Source organism: Hyla sarda, unplaced genomic scaffold (assembly GCF_029499605.1).
Source record: "Hyla sarda isolate aHylSar1 unplaced genomic scaffold, aHylSar1.hap1 scaffold_537, whole genome shotgun sequence".
Lineage (NCBI taxonomy): Eukaryota > Metazoa > Chordata > Amphibia > Anura > Hylidae > Hyla > Hyla sarda.
In genome coordinates this window covers 151,405-168,673 of record NW_026610548.1, presented here as the reverse complement: position 1 = coordinate 168,673, position 17,269 = coordinate 151,405, and the positions used below count along the sequence as shown (strand labels likewise).

At 46.3% G+C, this 17,269-nt stretch overlaps 8 non-coding genes across 8 annotated transcripts; all 8 read right to left on the bottom strand.

Moving 5' to 3' along the window:
- Positions 1-607: 607 nt before the first annotated feature.
- LOC130339153 (U2 spliceosomal RNA) lies at positions 608-798 on the bottom strand. The gene has a single exon (XR_008879571.1). It is a non-coding gene; the product is annotated as a U2 spliceosomal RNA (small nuclear RNA).
- Positions 799-2,894: 2,096 nt separating this feature from the next.
- LOC130339152 (U2 spliceosomal RNA) lies at positions 2,895-3,085 on the bottom strand. Its single transcript, XR_008879570.1, has one exon. It is a non-coding gene; the product is annotated as a U2 spliceosomal RNA (small nuclear RNA).
- Positions 3,086-5,180: 2,095 nt separating this feature from the next.
- Positions 5,181-5,371, bottom strand: LOC130339151 (U2 spliceosomal RNA). The gene has a single exon (XR_008879569.1). It is a non-coding gene; the product is annotated as a U2 spliceosomal RNA (small nuclear RNA).
- A 2,091-nt stretch (positions 5,372-7,462) lies between these two features.
- Positions 7,463-7,653, bottom strand: LOC130339150 (U2 spliceosomal RNA). The gene has a single exon (XR_008879568.1). It is a non-coding gene; the product is annotated as a U2 spliceosomal RNA (small nuclear RNA).
- Positions 7,654-9,749: 2,096 nt separating this feature from the next.
- On the bottom strand, positions 9,750-9,940 carry LOC130339149 (U2 spliceosomal RNA). The gene has a single exon (XR_008879567.1). It is a non-coding gene; the product is annotated as a U2 spliceosomal RNA (small nuclear RNA).
- A 2,090-nt stretch (positions 9,941-12,030) lies between these two features.
- Positions 12,031-12,221, bottom strand: LOC130339147 (U2 spliceosomal RNA). Its single transcript, XR_008879565.1, has one exon. It is a non-coding gene; the product is annotated as a U2 spliceosomal RNA (small nuclear RNA).
- Positions 12,222-14,305: 2,084 nt separating this feature from the next.
- On the bottom strand, positions 14,306-14,496 carry LOC130339146 (U2 spliceosomal RNA). The gene has a single exon (XR_008879564.1). It is a non-coding gene; the product is annotated as a U2 spliceosomal RNA (small nuclear RNA).
- Positions 14,497-16,586: 2,090 nt separating this feature from the next.
- On the bottom strand, positions 16,587-16,777 carry LOC130339145 (U2 spliceosomal RNA). Its single transcript, XR_008879563.1, has one exon. It is a non-coding gene; the product is annotated as a U2 spliceosomal RNA (small nuclear RNA).
- Between the last annotated feature and the right edge of the window lie 492 nt (positions 16,778-17,269).

Sequence of the window (17,269 nt, the reverse complement as noted above, 5' to 3'; positions counted from 1 at the left end):
TAGACAGCCAGCTGATGACCAATCCATTAGTGCAATGGATGGCTGGAAGCATTTGTCTTTGCCTTTGCAATACCACAGAAGCAATGCATGGTCAATGTACAGCAATGACACACCTGTGTGAACAGCCAGGAGACCCCCCCCCCCCCCCCCATGTTATGTTACATAGTTACATAGTTAGTACGGTCGAAAAAAGACATATGTCCATCAAGTTCAACCAGGGAATTAAGGGGTAGGGGTGTGGCGCGATATTGGGGAAGGGATGAGATTTTATATTTCTTCATAAGCATTAATCTTATTTTGTCAATTAGGAACATTCAGCACCCACCCGCTATCAAGGCAGCTGCCTATCATGTCATGCCCTACCTGCACAGGTGTGCTGGCTACTCAAATGATCCAATTAAGGAGGCCATTTAGTCAGCAGCAGCAGAAGTCCTGTGCCTGGACGCTCCAACAGCGGCCAGACACAAGCAGAAGCAGCAGAAGCAGCAGCAGCAGCACCACCTTTTGTTTTTTGGCTGCAGCAGCAAGGCCCACAGGGCTGGCTAGCTGGCTAGCCAGCAAGCAGGTAGCAATGAAAGTAGGAATCTTTCTTTTTAACCCTGTAAGGGGGTGGTGCACTGTACCCGAAGATACTGCCATATCGGGTCAATGCATAGGGCGACGGAAGCAAGCTTCGAAATCGGCCCCCGTTCTCAAAAATCCATTTAATATATGGTCCCCAGATAGGGGACGTATCAGATATTAAACTGATAAGAACAGATACTACACTTGATCTTAGCCAAAAGGCCGAGAAGCGATAACCGTGAAAGGGGCGGGCCCAACAAGGTCCCCTTCATGGGCACTATCACTGCTTGCTGTCAGGGAGGCTGCCAGACAATTTTCCATGCACACTCTGGGCTGGGGGGCAGTCAACCACCAGTACACACAGCAGAACCTAAACCCATACCATTATTGCTAAGCAGCAAGACAGGGGCCCATTGCACTCCCACGGGGCCTTTTTAAATGCAATCCATAACCCGGATTTGCCAGGAACCCTTCTTACTCCTCCTACTTGCATGTGACACTGGGCTTAGGATCTGCATAGGAAACACACACACAAGCACACACCTACCTTTGTTGCCTGCAGATGCCTCCTTGGCTGTCCCCAAACGGTATCAAACCAACACCCACGGGAAGCTGTAAGCATAGAGGACATGCCTGCACCCCATTGGACTTACCTGTGTGGGTTAAATCCGGGTTATTTGACAACCTATGGCGGTGATGGTTCTGCTCAGGCAGAGCAGTGCTGATGCTCCTCATAAAGCTGTCGCTGCTGTGAAGGTTCTAGGTGACATCACAAATCCCTATGGTTACATACACAACAAAGCTGGGTTGTTGTTGTTTACACTCTGCAAGGCCTGTGGAAGTGAGTGACATCATAGCACTGTAGTTCTGAGGGTTCTAGATGGATGCAACAATCTCCTGTTGCTTCTATGAAGGCCATAATAGACGACATCACCAAACAGCTCCATAGTCACATACACAGCAAAGGAGAGATGTTGTTTACACCTAGTGATGTCAGTGGTATTGAGTGACATCACAGCACAGTGCTAAGGCTCCTGGGCCTGGACACAGCAGCGGCTGCAATATCTCAACGGAGAATACGTTTATATATATGTGTGTGTGTGCGCGTATATATATATATATATATATATATATATATATATATATATATATATATATATATCTCCGCCGAAATCACTTTTAAACCCATTTCCACCTTTTTTTCCCTTCTCTTCCTCTTACTTTTTTTTCACGTTTTTTTACGTTTTTCTCCTTTTCGCCTCTTTTCTGGGCGTATTATTCTTCTTTTTCTTCTTTTTTTTCGTCTAATGCATACCCCATCAGTGCAGCAATGCTTATTCAATACCGCCAGCAGATGGAGACACTGGGGGATAATTTTCTAAGGATTTATACTGATTTTTCCTGTCTGAATTTGTCGCACAGAAAGTTGCAGGCCAAATATGTGTGACATTTCTGCGACTTTAGCTTCTAGAGCATTTTTACAACATTATACATAGGTGCTGAATACATAAAAAGCGACTGTTCAGCGACAGACAAGTCGCATCGGCTGAAAGTAGGCCAGAATGTCAGTCCATGTTGGAGCAGGTTTAGATACAGTCTAAAGTATAGATCTCAAAGTCTGTGCACAGAATTTAGCAAGGGCCTCGCACCTTCTGATGCATCAGGTAGGTGCACAATAGCATAGCCTAACCCTCTGTACTTTGGTCTATATTGATGCGGGACATAGACAGCCAGCTGATGACCAATCCATTAGTGCAATGGATGGCTGGAAGCATTTGTCTTTGCCTTTGCAATACCACAGAAGCAATGCATGGTCAATGTACAGCAATGACACACCTGTGTGAACAGCCAGGAGACCCCCCCCCCCCCCCCCATGTTATGTTACATAGTTACATAGTTAGTACGGTCGAAAAAAGACATATGTCCATCAAGTTCAACCAGGGAATTAAGGGGTAGGGGTGTGGCGCGATATTGGGGAAGGGATGAGATTTTATATTTCTTCATAAGCATTAATCTTATTTTGTCAATTAGGAACATTCAGCACCCACCCGCTATCAAGGCAGCTGCCTATCATGTCATGCCCTACCTGCACAGGTGTGCTGGCTACTCAAATGATCCAATTAAGGAGGCCATTTAGTCAGCAGCAGCAGAAGTCCTGTGCCTGGACGCTCCAACAGCAGCCAGACACAAGCAGAAGCAGCAGAAGCAGCAGCAGCAGCACCACCTTTTGTTTTTTGGCTGCAGCAGCAAGGCCCACAGGGCTGGCTAGCTGGCTAGCCAGCAAGCAGGTAGCAATGAAAGTAGGAATCTTTCTTTTTAACCCTGTAAGGGGGTGGTGCACTGTACCCGAAGATACTGCCATATCGGGTCAATGCATAGGGCGACGGAAGCAAGCTTCGAAATCGGCCCCCGTTCTCAAAAATCCATTTAATATATGGTCCCCAGATAGGGGACGTATCAGATATTAAACTGATAAGAACAGATACTACACTTGATCTTAGCCAAAAGGCCGAGAAGCGATAACCGTGAAAGGGGCGGGCCCAACAAGGTCCCCTTCATGGGCACTATCACTGCTTGCTGTCAGGGAGGCTGCCAGACAATTTTCCATGCACACTCTGGGCTGGGGGGCAGTCAACCACCAGTACACACAGCAGAACCTAAACCCATACCATTATTGCTAAGCAGCAAGACAGGGGCCCATTGCACTCCCACGGGGCCTTTTTAAATGCAATCCATAACCCGGATTTGCCAGGAACCCTTCTTACTCCTCCTACTTGCATGTGACACTGGGCTTAGGATCTGCATAGGAAACACACACACAAGCACACACCTACCTTTGTTGCCTGCAGATGCCTCCTTGGCTGTCCCCAAACGGTATCAAACCAACACCCACGGGAAGCTGTAAGCATAGAGGACATGCCTGCACCCCATTGGACTTACCTGTGTGGGTTAAATCCGGGTTATTTGACAACCTATGGCGGTGATGGTTCTGCTCAGGCAGAGCAGTGCTGATGCTCCTCATAAAGCTGTCGCTGCTGTGAAGGTTCTAGGTGACATCACAAATCCCTATGGTTACATACACAACAAAGCTGGGTTGTTGTTGTTTACACTCTGCAAGGCCTGTGGAAGTGAGTGACATCATAGCACTGTAGTTCTGAGGGTTCTAGATGGATGCAACAATCTCCTGTTGCTTCTATGAAGGCCATAATAGACGACATCACCAAACAGCTCCATAGTCACATACACAGCAAAGGAGAGATGTTGTTTACACCTAGTGATGTCAGTGGTATTGAGTGACATCACAGCACAGTGCTAAGGCTCCTGGGCCTGGACACAGCAGCGGCTGCAATATCTCAACGGAGAATACGTTTATATATATGTGTGTGTGTGCGCGTATATATATATATATATATATATATATATATATATATATATATATATATTTCTCCGCCGAAATCACTTTTAAACCCATTTCCACCTTTTTTTCCCTTCTCTTCCTCTTACTTTTTTTTCACGTTTTTTTACGTTTTTCTCCTTTTCGCCTCTTTTCTGGGCGTATTATTCTTCTTTTTCTTCTTTTTTTTCGTCTAATGCATACCCCATCAGTGCAGCAATGCTTATTCAATACCGCCAGCAGATGGAGACACTGGGGGATAATTTTCTAAGGATTTATACTGATTTTTCCTGTCTGAATTTGTCGCACAGAAAGTTGCAGGCCAAATATGTGTGACATTTCTGCGACTTTAGCTTCTAGAGCATTTTTACAACATTATACATAGGTGCTGAATACATAAAAAGCGACTGTTCAGCGACAGACAAGTCGCATCGGCTGAAAGTAGGCCAGAATGTCAGTCCATGTTGGAGCAGGTTTAGATACAGTCTAAAGTATAGATCTCAAAGTCTGTGCACAGAATTTAGCAAGGGCCTCGCACCTTCTGATGCATCAGGTAGGTGCACAATAGCATAGCCTAACCCTCTGTACTTTGGTCTATATTGATGCGGGACATAGACAGCCAGCTGATGACCAATCCATTAGTGCAATGGATGGCTGGAAGCATTTGTCTTTGCCTTTGCAATACCACAGAAGCAATGCATGGTCAATGTACAGCGAAGACACACCTGTATGAACAGCCAGGAGACCCCCCCCCCCCCCCCCCCCATGTTATGTTACATAGTTACATAGTTAGTACGGTCGAAAAAAGACATATGTCCATCAAGTTCAACCAGGGAATTAAGGGGTAGGGGTGTGGCGCGATATTGGGGAAGGGATGAGATTTTATATTTCTTCATAAGCATTAATCTTATTTTGTCAATTAGGAACATTCAGCACCCACCCGCTATCAAGGCAGCTGCCTATCATGTCATGCCCTACCTGCACAGGTGTGCTGGCTACTCAAATGATCCAATTAAGGAGGCCATTTAGTCAGCAGCAGCAGAAGTCCTGTGCCTGGACGCTCCAACAGCGGCCAGACACAAGCAGAAGCAGCAGAAGCAGCAGCAGCAGCACCACCTTTTGTTTTTTGGCTGCAGCAGCAAGGCCCACAGGGCTGGCTAGCTGGCTAGCCAGCAAGCAGGTAGCAATGAAAGTAGGAATCTTTCTTTTTAACCCTGTAAGGGGGTGGTGCACTGTACCCGAAGATACTGCCATATCGGGTCAATGCATAGGGCGACGGAAGCAAGCTTCGAAATCGGCCCCCGTTCTCAAAAATCCATTTAATATATGGTCCCCAGATAGGGGACGTATCAGATATTAAACTGATAAGAACAGATACTACACTTGATCTTAGCCAAAAGGCCGAGAAGCGATAACCGTGAAAGGGGCGGGCCCAACAAGGTCCCCTTCATGGGCACTATCACTGCTTGCTGTCAGGGAGGCTGCCAGACAATTTTCCATGCACACTCTGGGCTGGGGGGCAGTCAACCACCAGTACACACAGCAGAACCTAAACCCATACCATTATTGCTAAGCAGCAAGACAGGGGCCCATTGCACTCCCACGGGGCCTTTTTAAATGCAATCCATAACCCGGATTTGCCAGGAACCCTTCTTACTCCTCCTACTTGCATGTGACACTGGGCTTAGGATCTGCATAGGAAACACACACACAAGCACACACCTACCTTTGTTGCCTGCAGATGCCTCCTTGGCTGTCCCCAAACGGTATCAAACCAACACCCACGGGAAGCTGTAAGCATAGAGGACATGCCTGCACCCCATTGGACTTACCTGTGTGGGTTAAATCCGGGTTATTTGACAACCTATGGCGGTGATGGTTCTGCTCAGGCAGAGCAGTGCTGATGCTCCTCATAAAGCTGTCGCTGCTGTGAAGGTTCTAGGTGACATCACAAATCCCTATGGTTACATACACAACAAAGCTGGGTTGTTGTTGTTTACACTCTGCAAGGCCTGTGGAAGTGAGTGACATCATAGCACTGTAGTTCTGAGGGTTCTAGATGGATGCAACAATCTCCTGTTGCTTCTATGAAGGCCATAATAGACGACATCACCAAACAGCTCCATAGTCACATACACAGCAAAGGAGAGATGTTGTTTACACCTAGTGATGTCAGTGGTATTGAGTGACATCACAGCACAGTGCTAAGGCTCCTGGGCCTGGACACAGCAGCGGCTGCAATATCTCAACGGAGAATACGTTTATATATATGTGTGTGTGTGCGCGTATATATATATATATATATATATATATATATATATATATATATATTTCTCCGCCGAAATCACTTTTAAACCCATTTCCACCTTTTTTTCCCTTCTCTTCCTCTTACTTTTTTTTCACGTTTTTTTACGTTTTTCTCCTTTTCGCCTCTTTTCTGGGCGTATTATTCTTCTTTTTCTTCTTTTTTTTCGTCTAATGCATACCCCATCAGTGCAGCAATGCTTATTCAATACCGCCAGCAGATGGAGACACTGGGGGATAATTTTCTAAGGATTTATACTGATTTTTCCTGTCTGAATTTGTCGCACAGAAAGTTGCAGGCCAAATATGTGTGACATTTCTGCGACTTTAGCTTCTAGAGCATTTTTACAACATTATACATAGGTGCTGAATACATAAAAAGCGACTGTTCAGCGACAGACAAGTCGCATCGGCTGAAAGTAGGCCAGAATGTCAGTCCATGTTGGAGCAGGTTTAGATACAGTCTAAAGTATAGATCTCAAAGTCTGTGCACAGAATTTAGCAAGGGCCTCGCACCTTCTGATGCATCAGGTAGGTGCACAATAGCATAGCCTAACCCTCTGTACTTTGGTCTATATTGATGCGGGACATAGACAGCCAGCTGATGACCAATCCATTAGTGCAATGGATGGCTGGAAGCATTTGTCTTTGCCTTTGCAATACCACAGAAGCAATGCATGGTCAATGTACAGCAATGACACACCTGTGTGAACAGCCAGGAGACCCCCCCCCCCCCCCCCCCCATGTTATGTTACATAGTTACATAGTTAGTATGGTCGAAAAAAGACATATGTCCATCAAGTTCAACCAGGGAATTAAGGGGTAGGGGTGTGGCGCGATATTGGGGAAGGGATGAGATTTTATATTTCTTCATAAGCATTAATCTTATTTTGTCAATTAGGAACATTCAGCACCCACCCGCTATCAAGGCAGCTGCCTATCATGTCATGCCCTACCTGCACAGGTGTGCTGGCTACTCAAATGATCCAATTAAGGAGGCCATTTAGTCAGCAGCAGCAGAAGTCCTGTGCCTGGACGCTCCAACAGCGGCCAGACACAAGCAGAAGCAGCAGAAGCAGCAGCAGCAGCACCACCTTTTGTTTTTTGGCTGCAGCAGCAAGGCCCACAGGGCTGGCTAGCTGGCTAGCCAGCAAGCAGGTAGCAATGAAAGTAGGAATCTTTCTTTTTAACCCTGTAAGGGGGTGGTGCACTGTACCCGAAGATACTGCCATATCGGGTCAATGCATAGGGCGACGGAAGCAAGCTTCGAAATCGGCCCCCGTTCTCAAAAATCCATTTAATATATGGTCCCCAGATAGGGGACGTATCAGATATTAAACTGATAAGAACAGATACTACACTTGATCTTAGCCAAAAGGCCGAGAAGCGATAACCGTGAAAGGGGCGGGCCCAACAAGGTCCCCTTCATGGGCACTATCACTGCTTGCTGTCAGGGAGGCTGCCAGACAATTTTCCATGCACACTCTGGGCTGGGGGGCAGTCAACCACCAGTACACACAGCAGAACCTAAACCCATACCATTATTGCTAAGCAGCAAGACAGGGGCCCATTGCACTCCCACGGGGCCTTTTTAAATGCAATCCATAACCCGGATTTGCCAGGAACCCTTCTTACTCCTCCTACTTGCATGTGACACTGGGCTTAGGATCTGCATAGGAAACACACACACAAGCACACACCTACCTTTGTTGCCTGCAGATGCCTCCTTGGCTGTCCCCAAACGGTATCAAACCAACACCCACGGGAAGCTGTAAGCATAGAGGACATGCCTGCACCCCATTGGACTTACCTGTGTGGGTTAAATCCGGGTTATTTGACAACCTATGGCGGTGATGGTTCTGCTCAGGCAGAGCAGTGCTGATGCTCCTCATAAAGCTGTCGCTGCTGTGAAGGTTCTAGGTGACATCACAAATCCCTATGGTTACATACACAACAAAGCTGGGTTGTTGTTGTTTACACTCTGCAAGGCCTGTGGAAGTGAGTGACATCATAGCACTGTAGTTCTGAGGGTTCTAGATGGATGCAACAATCTCCTGTTGCTTCTATGAAGGCCATAATAGACGACATCACCAAACAGCTCCATAGTCACATACACAGCAAAGGAGAGATGTTGTTTACACCTAGTGATGTCAGTGGTATTGAGTGACATCACAGTACAGTGCTAAGGCTCCTGGGCCTGGACACAGCAGCGGCTGCAATATCTCAACGGAGAATACGTTTATATATATGTGTGTGTGTGCGCGTATATATATATATATATATATATATATATATATATATATATATATATATATATTTCTCCGCCGAAATCACTTTTAAACCCATTTCCACCTTTTTTTCCCTTCTCTTCCTCTTACTTTTTTTTCACGTTTTTTTACGTTTTTCTCCTTTTCGCCTCTTTTCTGGGCGTATTATTCTTCTTTTTCTTCTTTTTTTTCGTCTAATGCATACCCCATCAGTGCAGCAATGCTTATTCAATACCGCCAGCAGATGGAGACACTGGGGGATAATTTTCTAAGGATTTATACTGATTTTTCCTGTCTGAATTTGTCGCACAGAAAGTTGCAGACCAAATATGTGTGACATTTCTGCGACTTTAGCTTCTAGAGCATTTTTACAACATTATACATAGGTGCTGAATACATAAAAAGCGACTGTTCAGCGACAGACAAGTCGCATCGGCTGAAAGTAGGCCAGAATGTCAGTCCATGTTGGAGCAGGTTTAGATACAGTCTAAAGTATAGATCTCAAAGTCTGTGCACAGAATTTAGCAAGGGCCTCGCACCTTCTGATGCATCAGGTAGGTGCACAATAGCATAGCCTAACCCTCTGTACTTTGGTCTATATTGATGCGGGACATAGACAGCCAGCTGATGACCAATCCATTAGTGCAATGGATGGCTGGAAGCATTTGTCTTTGCCTTTGCAATACCACAGAAGCAATGCATGGTCAATGTACAGCAATGACACACCTGTGTGAACAGCCAGGAGACCCCCCCCCCCCCCCCCATGTTATGTTACATAGTTACATAGTTAGTACGGTCGAAAAAAGACATATGTCCATCAAGTTCAACCAGGGAATTAAGGGGTAGGGGTGTGGCGCGATATTGGGGAAGGGATGAGATTTTATATTTCTTCATAAGCATTAATCTTATTTTGTCAATTAGGAACATTCAGCACCCACCCGCTATCAAGGCAGCTGCCTATCATGTCATGCCCTACCTGCACAGGTGTGCTGGCTACTCAAATGATCCAATTAAGGAGGCCATTTAGTCAGCAGCAGCAGAAGTCCTGTGCCTGGACGCTCCAACAGCGGCCAGACACAAGCAGAAGCAGCAGAAGCAGCAGCAGCAGCACCACCTTTTGTTTTTTGGCTGCAGCAGCAAGGCCCACAGGGCTGGCTAGCTGGCTAGCCAGCAAGCAGGTAGCAATGAAAGTAGGAATCTTTCTTTTTAACCCTGTAAGGGGGTGGTGCACTGTACCCGAAGATACTGCCATATCGGGTCAATGCATAGGGCGACGGAAGCAAGCTTCGAAATCGGCCCCCGTTCTCAAAAATCCATTTAATATATGGTCCCCAGATAGGGGACGTATCAGATATTAAACTGATAAGAACAGATACTACACTTGATCTTAGCCAAAAGGCCGAGAAGCGATAACCGTGAAAGGGGCGGGCCCAACAAGGTCCCCTTCATGGGCACTATCACTGCTTGCTGTCAGGGAGGCTGCCAGACAATTTTCCATGCACACTCTGGGCTGGGGGGCAGTCAACCACCAGTACACACAGCAGAACCTAAACCCATACCATTATTGCTAAGCAGCAAGACAGGGGCCCATTGCACTCCCACGGGGCCTTTTTAAATGCAATCCATAACCCGGATTTGCCAGGAACCCTTCTTACTCCTCCTACTTGCATGTGACACTAGGCTTAGGATCTGCATAGGAAACACACACACAAGCACACACCTACCTTTGTTGCCTGCAGATGCCTCCTTGGCTGTCCCCAAACGGTATCAAACCAACACCCACGGGAAGCTGTAAGCATAGAGGACATGCCTGCACCCCATTGGACTTACCTGTGTGGGTTAAATCCGGGTTATTTGACAACCTATGGCGGTGATGGTTCTGCTCAGGCAGAGCAGTGCTGATGCTCCTCATAAAGCTGTCGCTGCTGTGAAGGTTCTAGGTGACATCACAAATCCCTATGGTTACATACACAACAAAGCTGGGTTGTTGTTGTTTACACTCTGCAAGGCCTGTGGAAGTGAGTGACATCATAGCACTGTAGTTCTGAGGGTTCTAGATGGATGCAACAATCTCCTGTTGCTTCTATGAAGGCCATAATAGACGACATCACCAAACAGCTCCATAGTCACATACACAGCAAAGGAGAGATGTTGTTTACACCTAGTGATGTCAGTGGTATTGAGTGACATCACAGCATAGTGCTAAGGCTCCTGGGCCTGGACACAGCAGCGGCTGCAATATCTCAACGGAGAATACGTTTATATATATGTGTGTGTGTGCGCGTATATATATATATATATATATATATATATATATATATATATATATTTCTCCGCCGAAATCACTTTTAAACCCATTTCCACCTTTTTTTCCCTTCTCTTCCTCTTACTTTTTTTTCACGTTTTTTTACGTTTTTCTCCTTTTCGCCTCTTTTCTGGGCGTATTATTCTTCTTTTTCTTCTTTTTTTTCGTCTAATGCATACCCCATCAGTGCAGCAATGCTTATTCAATACCGCCAGCAGATGGAGACACTGGGGGATAATTTTCTAAGGATTTTTACTGATTTTTCCTGTCTGAATTTGTCGCACAGAAAGTTGCAGGCCAAATATGTGTGACATTTCTGCGACTTTAGCTTCTAGAGCATTTTTACAACATTATACATAGGTGCTGAATACATAAAAAGCGACTGTTCAGCGACAGACAAGTCGCATCGGCTGAAAGTAGGCCAGAATGTCAGTCCATGTTGGAGCAGGTTTAGATACAGTCTAAAGTATAGATCTCAAAGTCTGTGCACAGAATTTAGCAAGGGCCTCGCACCTTCTGATGCATCAGGTAGGTGCACAATAGCATAGCCTAACCCTCTGTACTTTGGTCTATATTGATGCGGGACATAGACAGCCAGCTGATGACCAATCCATTAGTGCAATGGATGGCTGGAAGCATTTGTCTTTGCCTTTGCAATACCACAGAAGCAATGCATGGTCAATGTACAGCAATGACACACCTGTGTGAACAGCCAGGAGACCCCCCCCCCCCCCCCCCCATGTTATGTTACATAGTTACATAGTTAGTACGGTCGAAAAAAGACATATGTCCATCAAGTTCAACCAGGGAATTAAGGGGTAGGGGTGTGGCGCGATATTGGGGAAGGGATGAGATTTTATATTTCTTCATAAGCATTAATCTTATTTTGTCAATTAGGAACATTCAGCACCCACCCGCTATCAAGGCAGCTGCCTATCATGTCATGCCCTACCTGCACAGGTGTGCTGGCTACTCAAATGATCCAATTAAGGAGGCCATTTAGTCAGCAGCAGCAGAAGTCCTGTGCCTGGACGCTCCAACAGCGGCCAGACACAAGCAGAAGCAGCAGAAGCAGCAGCAGCAGCACCACCTTTTGTTTTTTGGCTGCAGCAGCAAGGCCCACAGGGCTGGCTAGCTGGCTAGCCAGCAAGCAGGTAGCAATGAAAGTAGGAATCTTTCTTTTTAACCCTGTAAGGGGGTGGTGCACTGTACCCGAAGATACTGCCATATCGGGTCAATGCATAGGGCGACGGAAGCAAGCTTCGAAATCGGCCCCCGTTCTCAAAAATCCATTTAATATATGGTCCCCAGATAGGGGACGTATCAGATATTAAACTGATAAGAACAGATACTACACTTGATCTTAGCCAAAAGGCCGAGAAGCGATAACCGTGAAAGGGGCGGGCCCAACAAGGTCCCCTTCATGGGCACTATCACTGCTTGCTGTCAGGGAGGCTGCCAGACAATTTTCCATGCACACTCTGGGCTGGGGGGCAGTCAACCACCAGTACACACAGCAGAACCTAAACCCATACCATTATTGCTAAGCAGCAAGACAGGGGCCCATTGCACTCCCACGGGGCCTTTTTAAATGCAATCCATAACCCGGATTTGCCAGGAACCCTTCTTACTCCTCCTACTTGCATGTGACACTGGGCTTAGGATCTGCATAGGAAACACACACACAAGCACACACCTACCTTTGTTGCCTGCAGATGCCTCCTTGGCTGTCCCCAAACGGTATCAAACCAACACCCACGGGAAGCTGTAAGCATAGAGGACATGCCTGCACCCCATTGGACTTACCTGTGTGGGTTAAATCCGGGTTATTTGACAACCTATGGCGGTGATGGTTCTGCTCAGGCAGAGCAGTGCTGATGCTCCTCATAAAGCTGTCGCTGCTGTGAAGGTTCTAGGTGACATCACAAATCCCTATGGTTACATACACAACAAAGCTGGGTTGTTGTTGTTTACACTCTGCAAGGCCTGTGGAAGTGAGTGACATCATAGCACTGTAGTTCTGAGGGTTCTAGATGGATGCAACAATCTCCTGTTGCTTCTATGAAGGCCATAATAGACGACATCACCAAACAGCTCCATAGTCACATACACAGCAAAGGAGAGATGTTGTTTACACCTAGTGATGTCAGTGGTATTGAGTGACATCACAGCACAGTGCTAAGGCTCCTGGGCCTGGACACAGCAGCGGCTGCAATATCTCAACGGAGAATACGTTTATATATATGTGTGTGTGTGCGCGTATATATATATATATATATATATATATATATATATATATTTCTCCGCCGAAATCACTTTTAAACCCATTTCCACCTTTTTTTCCCTTCTCTTCCTCTTACTTTTTTTTCACGTTTTTTTACGTTTTTCTCCTTTTCGCCTCTTTTCTGGGCGTATTATTCTTCTTTTTCTTCTTTTTTTTCGTCTAATGCATACCCCATCAGTGCAGCAATGCTTATTCAATACCGCCAGCAGATGGAGACACTGGGGGATAATTTTCTAAGGATTTATACTGATTTTTCCTGTCTGAATTTGTCGCACAGAAAGTTGCAGGCCAAATATGTGTGACATTTCTGCGACTTTAGCTTCTAGAGCATTTTTACAACATTATACATAGGTGCTGAATACATAAAAAGCGACTGTTCAGCGACAGACAAGTCGCATCGGCTGAAAGTAGGCCAGAATGTCAGTCCATGTTGGAGCAGGTTTAGATACAGTCTAAAGTATAGATCTCAAAGTCTGTGCACAGAATTTAGCAAGGGCCTCGCACCTTCTGATGCATCAGGTAGGTGCACAATAGCATAGCCTAACCCTCTGTACTTTGGTCTATATTGATGCGGGACATAGACAGCCAGCTGATGACCAATCCATTAGTGCAATGGATGGCTGGAAGCATTTGTCTTTGCCTTTGCAATACCACAGAAGCAATGCATGGTCAATGTACAGCAATGACACACCTGTGTGAACAGCCAGGAGACCCCCCCCCCCCCCCCCCCATGTTATGTTACATAGTTACATAGTTAGTACGGTCGAAAAAAGACATATGTCCATCAAGTTCAACCAGGGAATTAAGGGGTAGGGGTGTGGCGCGATATTGGGGAAGGGATGAGATTTTATATTTCTTCATAAGCATTAATCTTATTTTGTCAATTAGGAACATTCAGCACCCACCCGCTATCAAGGCAGCTGCCTATCATGTCATGCCCTACCTGCACAGGTGTGCTGGCTACTCAAATGATCCAATTAAGGAGGCCATTTAGTCAGCAGCAGCAGAAGTCCTGTGCCTGGACGCTCCAACAGCGGCCAGACACAAGCAGAAGCAGCAGAAGCAGCAGCAGCAGCACCACCTTTTGTTTTTTGGCTGCAGCAGCAAGGCCCACAGGGCTGGCTAGCTGGCTAGCCAGCAAGCAGGTAGCAATGAAAGTAGGAATCTTTCTTTTTAACCCTGTAAGGGGGTGGTGCACTGTACCCGAAGATACTGCCATATCGGGTCAATGCATAGGGCGACGGAAGCAAGCTTCGAAATCGGCCCCCGTTCTCAAAAATCCATTTAATATATGGTCCCCAGATAGGGGACGTATCAGATATTAAACTGATAAGAACAGATACTACACTTGATCTTAGCCAAAAGGCCGAGAAGCGATAACCGTGAAAGGGGCGGGCCCAACAAGGTCCCCTTCATGGGCACTATCACTGCTTGCTGTCAGGGAGGCTGCCAGACAATTTTCCATGCACACTCTGGGCTGGGGGGCAGTCAACCACCAGTACACACAGCAGAACCTAAACCCATACCATTATTGCTAAGCAGCAAGACAGGGGCCCCATTGCACTCCCACGGGGCCTTTTTAAATGCAATCCATAACCCGGATTTGCCAGGAACCCTTCTTACTCCTCCTACTTGCATGTGACACTGGGCTTAGGATCTGCATAGGAAACACACACACAAGCACACACCTACCTTTGTTGCCTGCAGATGCCTCCTTGGCTGTCCCCAAACGGTATCAAACCAACACCCACGGGAAGCTGTAAGCATAGAGGACATGCCTGCACCCCATTGGACTTACCTGTGTGGGTTAAATCCGGGTTATTTGACAACCTATGGCGGTGATGGTTCTGCTCAGGCAGAGCAGTGCTGATGCTCCTCATAAAGCTGTCGCTGCTGTGAAGGTTCTAGGTGACATCACAAATCCCTATGGTTACATACACAACAAAGCTGGGTTGTTGTTGTTTACACTCTGCAAGGCCTGTGGAAGTGAGTGACATCATAGCACTGTAGTTCTGAGGGTTCTAGATGGATGCAACAATCTCCTGTTGCTTCTATGAAGGCCATAATAGACGACATCACCAAACAGCTCCATAGTCACATACACAGCAAAGGAGAGATGTTGTTTACACCTAGTGATGTCAGTGGTATTGAGTGACATCACAGCACAGTGCTAAGGCTCCTGGGCCTGGACACAGCAGCGGCTGCAATATCTCAACGGAGAATACGTTTATATATATGTGTGTGTGTGCGCGTATATATATATATATATATATATATATATATATATATATATATATATTTCTCCGCCGAAATCACTTTTAAACCCATTTCCACCTTTTTTTCCCTTCTCTTCCTCTTACTTTTTTTTCAAGTTTTTTTACGTTTTTCTCCTTTTCGCCTCTTTTCTGGGCGTATTATTCTTCTTTTTCTTCTTTTTTTTCGTCTAATGCATACCCCATCAGTGCAGCAATGCTTATTCAATACCGCCAGCAGATGGAGACACTGGGGGATAATTTTCTAAGGATTTATACTGATTTTTCCTGTCTGAATTTGTCGCACAGAAAGTTGCAGGCCAAATATGTGTGACATTTCTGCGACTTTAGCTTCTAGAGCATTTTTACAACATTATACATAGGTGCTGAATACATAAAAAGCGACTGTTCAGCGACAGACAAGTCGCATCGGCTGAAAGTAGGCCAGAATGTCAGTCCATGTTGGAGCAGGTTTAGATACAGTCTAAAGTATAGATCTCAAAGTCTGTGCACAGAATTTAGCAAGGGCCTCGCACCTTCTGATGCATCAGGTAGGTGCACAATAGCATAGCCTAACCCTCTGTACTTTGGTCTATATTGATGCGGGACATAGACAGCCAGCTGATGACCAATCCATTAGTGCAATGGATGGCTGGAAGCATTTGTCTTTGCCTTTGCAATACCACAGAAGCAATGCATGGTCAATGTACAGCAATGACACACCTGTGTGAACAGCCAGGAGACCCCCCCCCCCCCCCCATGTTATGTTACATAGTTACATAGTTAGTACGGTCGAAAAAAGACATATGTCCATCAAGTTCAACCAGGGAATTAAGGGGTAGGGGTGTGGCGCGATATTGGGGAAGGGATGAGATTTTATATTTCTTCATAAGCATTAATCTTATTTTGTCAATTAGGAACATTCAGCACCCACCCGCTATCAAGGCAGCTGCCTATCATGTCATGCCCTACCTGCACAGGTGTGCTGGCTACTCAAATGATCCAATTAAGGAGGCCATTTAGTCAGCAGCAGCAGAAGTCCTGTGCCTGGACGCTCCAACAGCGGCCAGACACAAGCAGAAGCAGCAGAAGCAGCAGCAGCAGCACCACCTTTTGTTTTTTGGCTGCAGCAGCAAGGCCCACAGGGCTGGCTAGCTGGCTAGCCAGCAAGCAGGTAGCAATGAAAGTAGGAATCTTTCTTTTTAACCCTGTAAGGGGGTGGTGCACTGTACCCGAAGATACTGCCATATCGGGTCAATGCATAGGGCGACGGAAGCAAGCTTCGAAATCGGCCCCCGTTCTCAAAAATCCATTTAATATATGGTCCCCAGATAGGGGACGTATCAGATATTAAACTGATAAGAACAGATACTACACTTGATCTTAGCCAAAAGGCCGAGAAGCGATAACCGTGAAAGGGGCGGGCCCAACAAGGTCCCCTTCATGGGCACTATCACTGCTTGCTGTCAGGGAGGCTGCCAGACAATTTTCCATGCACACTCTGGGCTGGGGGGCAGTCAACCACCAGTACACACAGCAGAACCTAAACCCATACCATTATTGCTAAGCAGCAAGACAGGGGCCCATTGCACTCCCACGGGGCCTTTTTAAATGCAATCCATAACCCGGATTTGCCAGGAACCCTTCTTACTCCTCCTACTTGCATGTGACACTGGGCTTAGGATCTGCATAGGAAACACACACACAAGCACACACCTACCTTTGTTGCCTGCAGATGCCTCCTTGGCTGTCCCCAAACGGTATCAAACCAACACCCACGGGAAGCTGTAAGCATAGAGGACATGCCTGCACCCCATTGGACTTACCTGTGTGGGTTAAATCCGGGTTATTTGACAACCTATGGCGGTGATGGTTCTGCTCAGGCAGAGCAGTGCTGAT